The sequence below is a fragment of the Ursus arctos genome, chromosome X (assembly GCF_023065955.2).
Source record: "Ursus arctos isolate Adak ecotype North America chromosome X, UrsArc2.0, whole genome shotgun sequence".
Classification (NCBI taxonomy): Eukaryota; Metazoa; Chordata; class Mammalia; order Carnivora; family Ursidae; genus Ursus; species Ursus arctos.
Window position 1 is genome coordinate 33979377 of NC_079873.1, and position 14334 is coordinate 33993710.

The 14334-nt window shown below is 49.8% G+C and overlaps 1 non-coding gene across 1 annotated transcript; it reads right to left on the reverse strand.

Moving 5' to 3' along the window:
- Positions 1-1179: 1179 nt before the first annotated feature.
- On the reverse strand, positions 1180-1252 carry TRNAK-CUU (transfer RNA lysine (anticodon CUU)). The gene has a single exon. It is a non-coding gene; the product is annotated as a tRNA-Lys (tRNA).
- Between the last annotated feature and the right edge of the window lie 13082 nt (positions 1253-14334).

Sequence of the window (14334 nt, forward strand, 5' to 3'; positions counted from 1 at the left end):
GAGGCAGCTCAGCACGGATGGAGGCCACCCTGGAGGATATTAAACATTCACCAAACAGCAGAGTGGAAAGGCTGGCAGCACTTGAATCAGAGTGGGGCCGCGGGGTGCTGAGGCCATGCAAATGAAGTAGAGCTTTGCGTACTGCGTGGCTGCCTAGGGTAGGAGTGGAGGGTGGCACCCCGAGCCTGCCCCGAGCCTCCATGGGCTTCCCGGTACGGGACCGGCCAGATGTCCTCTCTGGGGTGCGAGCCCCATGCCCAGCGCTTGGAAGTTCCTTAAAGTAGAGCCGAAAGGACTCCTGCTGCCAGTGCCAAGTTGTGGGGGGCTTTTCCCTCTCCTGCCCTGATTCTGGTTCCCCTTGATAGGACGACTTAGCATCACGGCTGCTCTGGAGGAGGCTTGGGGCCTCTGATGACACCTGCTGATGCCTCGGAGCTGAACCAGCCTTGGAAGTGCTTCTCCAGCGGCTAGATCAGGGCAGGCTGGGGCTGTCCTGCTGTCCTCTGAGGACCTCCCGTGTGGGGCCTGCTGTGAGCTGAACCGTGTCCCTCCCCCAATTCATACACTGAGGCCTGAACCCCCCCATTACCTCAAAAGGTGGCTGTAAGTTAAAATGAGGTCACAGGGTGGGCCCTCCTCCAGCCTGACCAGTGTCCCTCTAGGGAGGGGAGGTGAGGGCACAGACCCACCCAGAGGGAAGACCACATGGGACCACAGTGGGAAGGTAGCCAGCTGCAAGCCACACAGAGAGGCCTCAGAAGAAGCCAACCCTGGAGACTTCCAGCCTCCAGAAGTGTGAGGAAATACATTTCCGGGCTTTAAACCCCCCAGTCTGTGGCACTTTCTTACGGCGGCCAGAGCAGACTAAGACAGGCCCCTACAGCCCTGTTCTGTGCTTTCATCCCCAAAAAAGAAAAAGCAGAAGGAGAAGGACGGCAGCTTGAGTAGATTTAGCACCGTCCTCTCATGCCTATAAACTGCCAAGTGCACGGTCCCTATCATTACCAGGAAGTTTGAATAATAATAGCCAACAGGAGCTGATTGCGGCCAATAGCCGGGTCTGAAGGTTAAATATTTTGGGGGGACTCTGTTATGAAAAAAACAGGACACAAAATTGCAAATACGAAACCTAGTATGAAAGCGAATGTTGTTGTTACTGTTGTTTTGAGGTTGGCTCCACGCCCAGCGTGGGGCTCGAACCCACCACCCTGAGATCAAGAGTCGCACGCTCTGCCCACTGAGCCAGCCAGGCGCCCCAAAAGTGAATGTTTAAAGGAGAAAAGAAATAACAAATTACGACACTGAAAGGCTCATGAAGGCCTCAAACGTCACAAAATCCAGGGGAAAAAAATAATATATTTAGTAATTCACTGTCTGAAACACTTCCTTGATTCTTTTTTTCTCTTCTTTTGGGCTGCATGGTTTTGATTGCTTCTCATACGGTAACGATTTTTTAATATCGTTTTGTAGAGAGACAATAGAAAGATCATTCCGTCTCTCCTGCAGCGTGCTTGATCTGCCTTTTATAAAATTATTGATAGTGCTGTGAAGTTTGTCTCGGGTTCACAAGTTGTCATTGGGAATTAGTTTCCATTGTGCTGTAATCCCGGAGTGACATTTGGAAGCATCCGGATGTCTCCTTTGTTTGTTTTTGGCTACTACTGAGATACTTCGATCTTCCTGTTCTATTTGAATTTTGCTATGATTCGTGATTCTAAAAAAAAAAAAAAAAAACCACGTGAAATTAACGTGAAATTAAGGGGCACCTATTCAGCAGCATAATTGCATAATGAAATAAAATGACTCTTAAACGACACACATTGACATGCTGATGAACACATGAGTCTTGTCACCGGAGCACTTGTTTCTTTAGCCCGTCTTGCTACATCAGTAGCAATTTTGTGTGCGGCTTTTGCTGGATTCATCAGACATCACCGGGACAAGATGTGTCAGATACGCTACAGAGCGCAGTCTGAAATACTGAGATGTGTAAAGCTCCCAGCTCTTCAAGCAGACGGGCTTGGGTTTGTAGGACGGCTGTAGTTTTGTGCCCTACAAACACACGGATTCCGATAAATCCTATTTTGTGCAACTCCCATCCGCACGGAAATAAAACCAAATGGTGCGTTATTAATTGCACGCGCTGCATTATTGAGTATATTCCTGACAGAAGCGAATTTCCATTCTGACTAGGCGTCAATGAGAACGGGATTCGTCACTTCCAATTTTCCACATCTGATGAGTGGAAGATTTTCCACAGACTAGCTTCTGGCACCCTACATTTCAGGCTTTGTTTCTCTCCACTATCTACATACTTTGGGAGCGGGGGCTGGGAGTCATACGATACTGTGACAGATGGGATTTTTCACAAGGGTCCCAACAAGCTCTCCCGTCCACATGCTCTTCGTGCAGCGGATGTTGGCCTTCCTCTCACTGGGGCACGGGGCCCGTCCTCCCCCCTTGAATCTGAGGGGCTCTGTGACTACAGCAGAAGCGACAGCATGTGACTTCCAAGGTTAGGTCATAGAAAGTGATACAGCTTCTACCTGGACCTCTTGGGACCCTCACCCTAGGAACCCAGTCGCCATGCTGTGAGGAAGCCCAGGCCACGCAGAGAGGCCACGGCCAGCGGAGGTCTCAGCCAGCAGCCAGTGTCAACCACCAGATAGGTGAGCAAGGAGCCTCCAGATGATTCCAGCCCCCAGCCTCCAAGCCACCCCAGCTGACACCAGGCGAAGCATCGACAGGCTGTCCCACTGAGCCCTGCCCACTGCAGATTTGTGAGCAAAACAAATGATTGCCATTGTTTTAAGCCACTGAGTTCTGGAGTGACTTGCCGTGTCACAATAGATGCCAAGGACACACGTATTTATATTGTGAGACAACGTGTGGCATGCACCTTCAAGTCCCAGTACTGGACAAGTCAGCCCAGAGGGCAGTGAGAGCATTCCCAAAGGCCATTGCCACGGTGACGTGTGTTGGCCCGCACCAACCTTACGCGGAAGTGGCCGCCGACGCTATATACCCATATCCCTAAAAAAACCTCATTGTAGCCTCACTCTGACTTCCCCATAGCCAGATCCCAAAAATGCCCATGGCTCCTTTCACACCCCCAGACCCAACAGGACGCATGATTAAGTGGCAGTCCAATCGGAAACACACGGTGGTCTGTACGGAACGTAAGCACCCTACTCCCCCTGAACCAAGCGTGGAAGGGGCCAGTGCAAGTGACGCGCCTTGGAGCTTCCGCTTTGCTCAGTTCACAGTAAATCTACTCTGTAGCCAATATTTATTGAATGCTTATAAAGGCTGGTCCTTGGCTAAGCCTTTTATATAAATGGTTGTACTTGAGCTTACATTATGACCCTGTAGGTAGATAATATTCGTCTTCCCACTTTACGTACGAGAAAACAGAAGTTCAATATCATTCAAATATATTCAGCATGTACTTACCTAGCTTTTACAACTAACAACAATTTGTATATTGTCTTATATTGTACAAAGGAGTTGCAAGTCTATCATGGGTGTGATGAGAACCCTCCAGGTGTAATTCTTCTGTCCATTTTAGAGAGAGGCACACTGAGGTGAGGCACTGAATCGGGATTGTGGTAAATACCAGGAAGTATAAGGTGCATTCCTTACTCTTAAGAATCTGGGTTCCTCAAGTGGCACCTGGGGGGCTCAGTCAGTGAAGTGTCTGCCTTCTGCTCAGGTCATGATCCCAGGGTTCTGGGATCGAGTCCTGCATCAGGGTCCCTGCTCAGCGGGGAGCCTGCTTCTCCCTCTCCCTCTGCTGCTCCCCCTGCTTGTGCTCGCTCATTCTTTTTCTCTTTCTCTCTGTCAAATAAATAAATAAATAATCTTAAAAAAAAAAAGAATCTGGGCTCCTCAAAAGGGCTAAGAAATGCTTTTAAGATAGAGAAAGTAACCAAAGATGCTGGGGATGTTAGCATAATGTGAAGAGGGGTTATGAAATGCTGTGCATAGTGGGAAATGGGCCTTGAGAGAGAGCACGAGCGGGCAGGGGAGGGGCAGAAGGGAGAGGGAGAAGCGGATTTCCCACTAAGCAGGGAGCCCAACGTGGGGCTCCATCCCAGGACCCTGAGATCATGACCTGAGCAGAAGGCAGATGCTTAACCAACTGGGCCACCCAGGCGCCCCACCCCCCAGTCTCCTTTTTAAGGAGAGAACCGAGGGCTATAATTTGCCCACATCCATAGCTATTAAGTAGTAAGATTGGAATTTGAAGCAAAGACTTGTTGTCTCTGTGCCCACTGGCTTTCTACTCTGGTTAATGCTATAGAATTCTAATCTACAAAGGGTCCGAAGAGGTGTCCTGAAAGCCAGAGTGGAAAGGACAGGAAGGCGTCTGGCTGGAGGTCAGTTAATTCCATGGAGAAGGTAGAGCCTTAAACGCGGAGGGTAGGGTCCATTTATCCTGGAGAGAGATGCAGCATGAACAAAGGCAGAGGTTAATTAGACACTGAGGGTTGTGCACAGGAAGGGGCTCAAGCAGAGTGCGTGTAGAGATGATGAGAGATGATTTATTCCTACATATTTGATGTTTTGTAAATGCTATTATAAAATGTTTTTTATATTCAATTTTTTGTTGCTAATACAGAGAAATGAAACTGATTTTTGTATATTCACTTATATCCCATGACCTCATTAAATTCATTTATCAGTTCTAGTCATTTGTTTTCAGTTTTCCTTGAATTTTCTTTTTTTTTTTTTTTCTTTTTCAAAGATTTTATTTATTTATGTGACAGAGAGACAGCCAGCGAGAGAGGGAACACAAGCAGGGGGAGAGGGAGAGGAAGAAGCAGGCTCCCAGCCGAGGAACCCGATGTGGGACTCGATCCCGGTACACCAGGATCACGCCCTGAGCCGAAGGCAGACGCCCAACGACTGCGCTACCCAGGCGCCCCTCCTTGAATTTTCTATAGACACAATTATGTCAGCTGAGGACAAAGACAGTTTTACTTCTTCCTGTCCACGTTTTATGCTTTTTCTTGCTTTATTGCACTGGTTAGGACCTCCACTACAACATTGAATAAAAGTGATGAGAAGTTATTCTTGATCTTAGGGGGAAAGCAACTGGTCTTTCATAATTGAGTATGAGGTTAGCTATAGGTTTTTTGTAGATGCCTTTTATCAGATTGAGAATGTTCTCTTCTATTTCTAGAGGCTTTATCATGAACTAGCCAACCTTTCTTAAAATGTATAATGTGATTTCAGTTGTACCATGGGGAATTAGGGAGGGTCATGACCTTTCATTCATTCATAGAGAATGTATTGATTTAGGTCAATGTTCTCAGCTGGGAGGGAGATGAGGCCTACTGCAGCAGTTATCAGCATAATATAGCCATGTCCAGCTGAGTGGCAATCTTCCAAGGTTATCAGTGAACAGGGAGACCTGCACAGTGACTAGACAGAAAAGGCAGAGCAGAGGGACCAGAGATGTTCCAGATGAGACAGCATCATAGGAAAATCTAGAAATAATTGGAGGGTGTGGGAAATAGGGGTGCTAATTCCAGCAAGAAGGCTAGTGGGGGCTCACCATAATCACTGGGTTTAAAAATGAAGTATAATAGTAATTCTGTGATCACAATCTCTAGAGACTGAATACAAATTTCTGTTAGAATTTACCTGGGGAGGAGGAAGCAGTAGTTCATTCCATCTTGGGGTGTGAAAGAACTTTTTTTTTCAATAATTACATTTTAAAACATAGAAGAAAGTTGGGGCACCTGGATGGCTCAGTCAGTTAAGTGTCTGCCTTTGGCTCGGATCATGATCCCGGGGACCTGGGATCAAGCTCCATGTTGTGCTCTTTGCTCAGCAGGGAGCCTGCATCTCCCTCTCCCTCTGTCTGCTGCTCCCCCTGCTTGTTCTCTCTCTCTCTCTGTCAAATAAATAAATAAAATCTAAAAAGAAAAAAACCAAACATAGAGGGAAGTTGAAAGGCTATTCCAAGGAAACATCTAATTACTGCCTATCAGCCCACCCCATATTAAACAATTGCTAACATTTTGCCACATTTGCTCTCTTTATATTAGGGTGAACCACATGAATTTGCCTTTTGTGTTGATTAAAAATGGCTATCAGAAATTTCATATGGATGTAAGAACTTTATGTTTTTGCCAAGTCACTTGAAAGTTGCAGATGCCACTGCACTTCACCCCTAAATACTTCTGCATGCATGTCCTAAGAACAGGAACATCCTCCTACAAAACCACAATACCATTATCACACTAAGAGAATTAACATCATTTCATATATATCAGTCTCAACGATGGCCCCCAGTGGTCTCCACTTCCTGGTATTCACACCCTTGTGGATTCCTCTTCCACAGTGAATAGGGCTGCCCTGGTTAACCCATAGGACATTGATGAACTGATGGAGCATGATTTCTGAGGCTTGGTCATAAAAGACATTGTGGCTTCTTCCTTGTCTCTAGGATTCTCTCACTCTGGGAGAAGCCAGCTACCATATTGTAAAGGCACTCAAGTAGTCTATGGAGAGGCCCCCATGGCAAAGAACTGAGGTCTCGTGCCAACAATCTGTATCAACTTGCCAGCCATGCAGGTGAGCCACCGGGAAGCAGATCGTCCAGCCTCAGTCAAGCCTTCAGATGACTGCAGCCCCAGCCAGCATCTTCACTGCAACCTCATGAGAGACCCTGAGCCGGAACCATTCAGTCAAGCTGGTCTGTTTGTTTCCTGATCCACAGAAACTGCATAAGATAATAAATATTCATTGGGGTTTTTTTCAGCTATTAAATATTGGGATAATTTGTTACTTTGCTCTAGATAGCAATTAAATAGCTAATACATTATCCAATATCTAATCAACATTCAAAGTTCCCCAATTATCCCCAAAAGTCTTCTAGAGTTTTGGTTTCTTTGTTTGTGGGGGTGGGAAACAAGGTTCACATAGGGCACTTGGGTAGGGTGTGTCTACCGTCTTAGTCTCTGGGGTGGGGAGAACTTGTATGACTGAAGGCAGAGTAGAACTGACCCACACGTGTTTGGGAAAAGATGAGACTCAGGTGAATAATTTATCCTGTGGAAGATCAGGTTGAAGTGATGGTGGACGCCCCCCAAGTGTTTAGCGTATGAATTAAGGACCACAGGAGGTGGGCACGGTCAGCGTTGTCCCCATTGACAAATGCGGTAACCGATGTACAGTGGGGCTAAGTAATTTACCGCAGGTCATGCGTTAGTCACTGGTGGAGCTGGGATTTGAACCCAGGCAGGGGGCGCCTGGGTGGCACAGCGGTTAAGCGTCTGCCTTCGGCTCAGGGTGTGATCCCGGCATTATGGGATCGAGCCCCACATCAGGCTCCTCTGCTATGAGCCTGCCTCTTCCTCTCCCACTCCCCCTGCTTGTGTTCCCTCTCTCGCTGGCTGTCTCTATCTCCGTCAAATGAATAAATAAAATCTTTAAAAAAAAAAATCTGTATATGAACCCAGGCAGGCTGGCTCTGCAGCCCATGCTTTTTTTTTTTTTTTTTTTTAAGATTTCATTTATTTGACAGAGAGACAACCAGCGAGAGAGGGAACACAAGCAGGAGGAGTGGGAGAAGAAGAAGCAGGCTCCCAGCAAAGCAGGGAGCCCGATGCGGGGCTTGATCCCAAGACTCTGGGATCACGCCCTGAGCCGAAGGCAGACGCTTAACGACTGAGCCACCCAGGTGCCCCCAGCAGCCCATGCTTTTAACCACTACACCGTCATGTCTAAACTACAGAAGTTTTTGCTGCAGCTTTTGGAAGGAGATCTAGAAGGATTCAGAGAAGAGATTGAAAAGAGATAGAACACAAACGCTGTGAGAACCCCTAAAAGGGATTATTCTTATAACGTGCAGGAAAAGCAGGGGTGGAAAATGGGGGCGGGGGTTGTTCAACCATTTCAGTGTGTATATAGAGCAATGAAGATTGATTGGTTTTTCCTCATCTTGACACGGATGCATCAGAGGAAACTCCACTCAACCTCTTCTAGAGTCTGTCTAGAGACAGAGAATGAGGCCACAAGAGCCAGATGGTGCTGGAGAAGGAAAGCTGTCTGGGTGCGATGGTTTAAGTCCCCTTCTCTGGGCAGTCGAGGACGGAGCTCTAGGACCTCTTAGGGTTCTGTTGAGCCCAAGGATTTCACGAGTGTTTGTGCCCACTTGTGACTTGCTGCTCTTTTCTGCCTGTGTCTGGTGGGCACTGTTGGTACCCTGCCCATCTGTACCCTCTCCCTGCCCATCTCCGCCCTCAGTGCAGCACGGTCCAATAGAACTTTCGGTGATAACAGAACGGTCCCTACCTGCACAGTCCTGTGGGTACCCACTAGCCACATACGGCTCTTGAGCACTTGGAATGGGGCCAGAGCGACTGAGAAATGGAATTTTACATCTCATTTAATTTTAATTACTGTAGATTTAAAGAGCCACATGTGGCTAGTGGCTACCTACTGGCCGGCACAGAGCTTCTGAAAGTTGTTTACTGACAACACCTGCAACTCTCTGCCCGAGGGCTTTTCTCCTGGTCCAAGGAGCTCCGCTGCCTACCCCACCCCCACCTTGCCCCGCCCCTGTCCTGGCTCCCTCCAGCTGGTGGTCAGTAAAGATCCCCCCTCCCAGCAGCCTCCTTCCAACCACCAAACCGAGGAGGCGCTTCACCCCTCGACAGGATGACTCTGGGACGGCTCCTCTGGGTCCCAGAGTTCCGCAGTGGGGCCAAGCCCCAGCTGCCCACGGGGGTAAATCACTTGATATTAATGACCTTGTATCGGCAATAGGCCCTTCTGTTTCACTTCCCTCCCAAATAAAGTACTTGCACTCGTTGCGGGGTTGTTTTGGGGTACCCAGACTAAGACCTACCTGCTCTCTGCTAAGTTCAAACCAAAGAAACAAATGTCCAAGACATCTGCACTCCTGCTCCCATACAGAGGGGAAAACGACCTGACCCGCCCGTCTTCTGCCTCTGTGCCTCTGCACGGAATTGATACGCACATGCGCCCTGATGGTGACGAATGTCTCACCGTCTTCCCTCTGCTGGAGGCAACTCCATTTGCCCTGAGGACCCCGGGCTGGAAGGAAACCCAGGCTTGGGAAACCCCGCAGAGCCCCTCTGTGTATCTCTGCCAGCAGTGCTCCGCGTCTGCCAGTGTGGGTGGGGCCTCAGTTTCAGGGTTGGGTGTTTCATCTTCAAGGTCAAAGTCAAGCTCACTGAGAGGGCCGGGTCTCTGCAGACGGTAAGAGCAAAGCTGCAGGGAGCCGGTCTGTGGTGAAGGGCGGTCTGCCTAGGGTGGCATTTTATTGTTAAACCTTTTCCTTCAACATGGCCCTGACGAGGGGATGGCTCAGCAGCACAGTGGACGAGTTTGAAAACCTTCAACGCCAAGAACCTTCTCCTTTGTCCCACCATCTCCTCCTCTGCTCCAGCCCATTGCTTCCCCCTCTTGATGTCTCTTATTTAATAAAAGGCAGTGGACTCCTTATAACCCTCCATCCCCTGGCAAGTGGCCACATCTATTCCCGCCTGTCCCCAGAATCTAAGATCAGAGATCTTGAAAACAGGGCTTGTCCCTCTCTGACATTATATATAAATATGCGCCCCGAATGGCAGCGTTTCTTGGACTTAAAAACTGTGTATTATGCTCTATCGTCCCTCTTGTGAAGCGCCTTTCTTATAAAACTTTATTGTGAACAACTATTCCCCCTTCGCTTCCTGGTCCATTATTTCTGCTAGGCAATTCAGCCAATGGGCTGGAATGAATGCGAACTGGTTTTTGCTTTTTTTTTTTTTTTTTCCCCTAGAGGGTCAGCACAGCCTGTCTGATGGGACTGAGCGATTGTGGACAGGCTTACTCTGCCAGCTCACCCAGGACAGGTGTGATTGCATGGGCCCAGTGCTTTCCTGAAAGTGGAGGTCCAGAAAGGGTGCCTCCGTCCGGCGGAAGGGCCCGGCCGTCTGGCTGAGGAGCCAAGCACAGAAACATGGCCAGGGCTGAACGGGGAACATTTGGTGTAATTGCTTATGTAGTTTTAATTGCTCATTCATCATGCTAACAGGCCCGGAGTACTGATCGTTTGCCACGTGCTCAGTAATTAAAAGACCAGGGGGTGAGGTAGGGTGATGAGGAGTGGCGGGGTGAAATGAGGTGAAGAAAAGCCAAAATGAGCAGCACAGAAGGCAAGTGGGGGCGGTGGCTTGTCCCCTTTCTGACACCGCATGGGGGCGGGGCTCCACACCCGCCTTTCCAGTCATTGGTTCGCACCCGAGCGCAACCTCGCTCCCGGCTCCCTGGGCGGGAACCCAGTCCCCGGCCAGCCCTTTAAGGATCGCAAGCCACTTCTGCCCACATCGTCCCACTTACTCCTAGACGACCCGGTGAAATCCATGCCCTTTGGGCCTCCAGTGTTCAGGTGAAGGGAAAAGGCTCCGTAAAATGCCTTGCCCAAGATCCCCCAACGGCTGGCTCCTGGTGGAGTGGAAACCCAAATCCACGTCTTGTGGGTGCCAAATCTCTGGCCTTCTCCTCCCTAGGGACCAGCAAAACGTGGGGTTTCTCTGGGTCCCATTGACATTGTCACAGTAGCTGAATCCTGGAATGAGTCTCCAATTGCCTGGGGGAATTTACAGTAGTTTACAATAATTCCCTGTATCCTAAGGCCAACCTTCGATAAGGGCGACAGCGTTTCCAGGGGTCAGGGTAGGAGTCTGTGGATAGGATGTTCCCCTGGCAACTCTAAGGATTGTTCCGGCTTAGAGAGCCCAGTTCCAAAGGACGCACTGCTGGCCCCAGTCCCTCTTCAAAGAAGGACCTCGCAGCAGGTGTCTTGGTTTTGGTTCCCCCAGCAGCAGATTCCAAATCAAGCATGTGAGTGCAAAACAGTTTATTTGGAAAGGTTGAGAAAATTCTGGAAGAACTGGGGGAAACGAGACAGGGCAGGGAAGGCAGAAAATGTAGGGCACCTTACCAAGCAAGTCACCTGTGCAGGCGTTGTGGGCTTATTAACCCCACTGGGGACCTCTAGGATACAATGCAGGACATGAGTCACAGTTCTCTCACCCGAGGGGCGAGGATGCTGGGGTGTTTATACTCCCAACGATCCTAGAGGTGGGGGTGTAAATTCCTTGTCACTGTCACTTTCTGCCTCCCCGGCAGAGAAGAGCAGGTCCCAGCCCCAAGAGAAGGTCCTTGGGCAAAAGAAGATTCTGGCATTTGCGGGTTTGGCCGGTGTGCGTCACAGTGGAAAGCCCTGGGGAGTACAGGCAGGATGGGGACAGTGTCCATACAGCAGGGTATCTGTCATACTGCCACAGGGGAGGCTCCTGAGTGGCCCTGCCCCCGACCGCGATGTTCATCTGCCTTCACTGGCAGCTCAGCTGTTTTCTGGAACAATTTGCAAGTTGAAATAGTATTAGCGTTCCCCTGGGAGTTATTTATGCATTCATTTTCCTTCTCGCTTCTTTCTTCTTCCTCTCCCACTAATGCAGAATATCCCCTGACCCTAAAGGCCAAAGGACACATACTGACCAGCTACTGGAAAGCAGGCAGCACGGGGAGGCAGCTCTATGATGATGTGCGGTGAGTGGGAGTGAGGTGATTACTGGGATACACTTGAATGTATTCTCATTTCTTGAAGCAAATAATTTGAGATCTGTACGTTTTATTGTTAACAACAAATTTTGTGCGAGGCGACTCACAGCTGATGGGGACATACTCATTGAGAACCACTGTTCTGTGCCATCGCAAAGAAATGTTTGCTTTCTTTTTTTGCATCCAGGGCAGGAAACTTCCTGGAAATGGTTTATTTGCATGCATGGCCAACTTTCCAGAGGTCGATCAATAAATCAATCAACAAATATTGATTGTCTCCATTGTGCAAAGCATCGTGGAGACTAATTGTAAATATAAACATGCTCCCTGCCTCAGAGGCGCTCACCGCCTAATTGGGGGTAAGATCTGTAGACATGGAAAGGTAACTTATAATGCCCAGTAGCATATAAATGCTGGACAAGTGGTGTACCTTGACTGGGTTTGGGAGAGATCCAGGAAGACTTCTTGGAGGAAGGGTGATTTGGACTGAGCCTTGAATGATAGGTGGGAGTTGCCCAAAAAGAGGACAATGGAAGGTATTACAGGCAAGAGAAGCAGTGCCAAGGAGGAAAAGCCCAAGGCCTGTTCAGGACTGTGAAGGGGTCTACCTGGCTGCAGTGGGGCTCCTAGATGGGTCATGCGCCGCCCAAGCCTATGGGACAGTTTGGAACACTGTTGAGTCTCCCTCATTCAAAGAACCACACAATCCTCAGTATTGGAACTTTGTCCTATGAACTGAGTTGTGTCTCTCCAAAATGCGTATGTTGAAGCCCTAGTCCCCAACGTGACTGTATTTGGAGACGGGGCCTGTAAGGAGGTAATTAGGGCGAAGTGAAGTCCTAAGGCTGAGGTCCTAAACTGATAAGATTGGTGGCCTTATAAGAAAAGGAAGTGTTCTGGGGCGCCTGGGGGGCTCAGCTGTTAAGCGTCTCCCTTCAGCTCAGGTCATGACCCCGGGGTCCTGGGATCGAGCCCCGCATTGGGCTCCCTGCTTGGCGGGAAGCCTGCTTCTCCCTCCCCCACCCTCCCCTCCCCCTGCCTGTGTTCCCTCTCTGGCCATGTGTGTGTGTGTGTGTGTGTGTGTGTGTGTGTGTGTGTGTATGTGTCTCTCTCTCTCTGTCAAATAAATAAATAAAATCTTAAAAAAAAAAAAAGAAAGAAAAGGAAGGGTTCTCTCCCTCCCCCTTCCCCCTCCTTCCACCCTTCCCTCCCTCCCTCTCTCTCTTTCTCTCCCTTTTCCCTCCCCCTCCCTACATTCCCCCCTCCCTTTCCCTTCCCCCTCCTTCCTTCTCTCCTCCCCCTCTCCCTCCATGCAAGACCCAGGAAAGGCCACATGTGGGCGCAGCCAGAAGGCAGCTGTCTGCGGGTGAGAACTGTAGCAGACACGGACCCTGCTGGCACCTTGATCTCAGACTTCCAGCTTTCAGAGCTCTGAGAAACACATTTTTGTTGCTTAAGCCACCCAGCCTGTGACAGCCTGAGCAGACTCAGGCCGTCACTTTCTGCCCTCCCCGGGGTGTTTATTCATGCTCAGCAGAGCAGACGGGTTCTAGCCAGGGTCCGGGAGGCTGGCAAGGGTCCCAGGGCCTCCCTGACCCAGCCCACTCAGCTCTGCCACGCTGGCCCAGCCTCCACGGCCCTCTGTGGGACCTACAAGCCTTAAGGACTCCAGTTCTCCTCGCAGCCGGGCTGCGCGGAAGGTTCAGGCTGGGTTGACCTGCCCCCTGGCCCCACACCCCTCCCCAGGCCATCTGAGAGGAGGGCAGCTGGATCTAGCAAATAAAAATATAGGACCCTTAGGGGCGCCTGGGTGGCTCAGTCGGTGAAGTGTCTGCCTTAGGCTCAGGTCATGATCCCAGGGTCCTGGGATCGAGTCCTGTGTCAGGCTCCCTGCTCAGCGGGGCGGGGGGGGGGGGGGTAGTCTGCTTCTCCCTCTGCCTCTGCCCCTCCCCACTGCTTGTATACTCTGTCTCTCATGCTCTCCGTCTCTCTCTAGTAAATAAATAAAAATCTTTTAAAAGAAATATAGGACACCTAAATTTGAATTTCAGATACACAATGAATAATCTCGATAGTACTTATGCTAAAAAAACCTATTCATCGTTTATCTGAAATTTGCATGAACTGGGCGTCCTGTATTTTATCGGGCAACCCTCTATGGGAGGGCCTATGAGCCGCGTGTGGCCAATCCCGAGACCCCGCGCTCTGGGTCACCGCAGTGGGTTCAGCCCTGGGCATGTGACCCAAGGTCAGAGGCCTCCCTGCCAACGCGCCCCAGGACCGAAAGCTCCCAAGCTGTCAGGACAAAGAAAGTTCTCCGGCTGTAGGAGACTTCCCCCAGGGAAGCCCCCATCTGACGACCCAGGTCACACAGAAGGAAGTCGAGCTGAGGGAGAAAAAAAGAGCCTAAAAACAGTGCTTGATGCAGCCTCGCCCCTTGAACTTCAGCTAAAATGGGAAGTGGCTTGAATTGGGAATCCTTTACTCACAACTGACTCGGAGTTCTGGCAAGATCTGTGGGAGCTAAGTCACCTCAGAACTACAAGACTCAAACCTGACTGAATTCAAAGGGAGGGCTGCTCCTTTGACCCCCCCCCTCCCCATTTAGTCGCTGAGAAAACGGGGGCTCCTTGGCTCAGGGGGCAGTGAAACATCCCAACAGGTCCCTCATGCACACTGGGGCTCCTCTCAGGTGTCACCCCTGCCACACACACACACACACACACACACACACACACACACACA